This window comes from Jaculus jaculus, chromosome 5 (genome assembly GCF_020740685.1).
Source record: "Jaculus jaculus isolate mJacJac1 chromosome 5, mJacJac1.mat.Y.cur, whole genome shotgun sequence".
In the NCBI taxonomy this organism is placed as follows: Eukaryota; Metazoa; Chordata; class Mammalia; order Rodentia; family Dipodidae; genus Jaculus; species Jaculus jaculus.
Genome location: NC_059106.1, coordinates 26,537,796 through 26,540,205, shown reverse-complemented (window position 1 = coordinate 26,540,205; position 2,410 = coordinate 26,537,796). Strand labels below are relative to the sequence as shown.

General features: G+C 39.4%; 1 non-coding gene across 1 annotated transcript; it reads right to left on the bottom strand.

Moving 5' to 3' along the window:
- Positions 1–863: 863 nt before the first annotated feature.
- LOC123461006 lies at positions 864–1,024 on the bottom strand. Its single transcript, XR_006637341.1, has one exon. It is a non-coding gene; the product is annotated as a U1 spliceosomal RNA (small nuclear RNA).
- Positions 1,025–2,410: the final 1,386 nt, after the last annotated feature.

The following is a 2,410-nucleotide window of genomic DNA, read 5'->3' as shown; positions in this document are numbered from 1 at the left end:
CGTTCCTTCGCTTTCCCATTCCCTGACATATAGCCTAGATTAGATAGCTATGCATTTATTTGGAGCAGCAGTGTCTTCAGGAAGTTTTCTCTAGACCAGCTTCCATGTCATCATCCTTCAAACAAGATGAGTACATGTCAAAATGACGATGAATTTACCAAGAATCCAGTAAAGCAACCCAGCTGTACTAGTGATTAATCCACATCAGCCTCATTGTTTTCACCCTTTCTTTATATCTATCAATCCAACTTATATACTTAACAGTGCTTTTAGCTGTAACATCATTGGTGAATACAAAGAACATAAATATAAAATAAACATTCATAGGCTGAGGAGATGACTCAGTAACGTGTTTTGCACATAAGTGTGAGGACCTGAGTTCAAATCCCCAGCACCTATGTGAATGCCAGATGGCCACAGTGGCAAGTCTGTAATCTCAGCACTCAGGAGATAAAGATACAGGATCCCTAGGCCAAACCACATAGCCAGAATAACCAAATCAGTGAGCTCTGGCTTCAATTGATAGTTGCTGTTTCAGTAAGTAGGAGGAAAATGATCAAGATGTCTGACATCATTGTTCTCCACAATCATGTATGCATTCACACACACACATGTGTGTGCACATACGCACACTCATACACACATGTGCATCCTCACACCAATACAAGCATAAATACACACATACATATGTACCATATATACATACACTCTTGCAAAAAACTAGATATTTGCAATTTAAAGTAAGCTAATGTAAATATTCCATTTTCCCAAGTCTATTTAAAATAAATATTTATCAGATTTCAAACTGAGAAAACATATTTTAAACAAGAAGGTCAGGTATGTTTTCTTCCTGATCACTTTTTTTGAGGTAGAGTGAAAACAGTCCCTCCCCCACCACAAAATATACAGTCCAGTTTCCTGCATTTGGGTAAATTGCAGGGATTAGCACATCCACAGTGCAATGGAGAAACCTTGCCATAAGAAAGTGTCCTTCATCATGGTTTTTCCCCTGCCAGGTAAATAAATAGATTATATTCTTCTTACAAAACTGACTGTGGCCACTGGTACAAGTACCTGCAAAGATACCTTCAGAAGTCCCTGGAGGATGGACAGGATGCTAAGACCCTACTCAGCTAACCACCACAAGGACGTGTCTGTGTGCTCAGCAAGTCAGTGGGAGGAATCTGTCCCAGCCTGCTGAGGTTGGGGAACAAGTGATCCACATCCAGCATGTGACAACTCTATCAGTCTGAATTTTACTTTAGCCGGAAGACCCTGGGTACAGAGGTATCTGTTGTATTATAGAGAAGTGAGATCCCACTATTGATGACAACATGAACAAATCTAAAGACATGTGCTAGGTAGCATAAAAACATTTACATTAAAAACTGGATACATAGCAACAAAGACCACCATGGCGGCTGTCACAAGCGGGGTGGGAGGGCAGAGGGAAGTGGTAGCTGCCAGGAGTGATAGAGGAGAGCAGAGGGCAACGGTAAAACCTGACCACAGACTATGAAACTGCAGTTGTTTAGGGTAAATCTAGAGACCCAAGTTACAGCAGGAGGACTGTAACTAACTACAGTTTTTTATATGCTGGTGCTTTGCCAAGACAGGAGCTTCAATGTATTCTTACACTTTTGCTAATGTGCTTAAAGGCAGTAATAACTCTCTATGCACAGGATAAGTATATCAAAATACCACATTATACATTATATATGTATGATAAAATTTAAATTAAAAAAAAAGCCTACCCCAAAATGCTTTGTGTTATCTTTTTGGTTGAGACACACACACACACACACACACACACACACACACACACACACACAATGTCATGCACCAGGACTGATTTGACATCTCAGGTGACGGTGCTGCTGTGAGTATGGGGGTGTACACCAACTGTGGTTCTCATGCTCAGCACTTCTTATGTTTTGAAACTTCACTCCACATGTATCCATGTACCTGATGCCCATGTCTCTATGTGACCTCCACATCTTGGGAAATATCTTGTCCATCATCTGTCAAAAGAAAAAGGAGGGTCTTGCAATTTTCCCGAAAGTTGCTTACAGATTGTCAAGGTGGTGGGAATATAGTTTGCCTTGTAACTAGTGGTATAACTTTGTGTAATTTATCTCACTTCTCTCAGGCTCATTTTATTCCATTTATATGACAGGTAATAGCTATATATACTATTAGATTGTCGGTACATTAATTGAAGTAATGTATGTACAGCACACACCACAGATATACACATAAGAAAAATTGAAAAATGAAAAAGATTTAAATGGATTTTTTTCTTCCATGTCCCTCTTCCTTTAGTCTCCCTTGTCCAGTGTGTTCTTTCCTTACCAGAGTAAAACTTTAGCACCCTTAAATTCTTCTGAATTAAACTGTAAAATTCATTGTC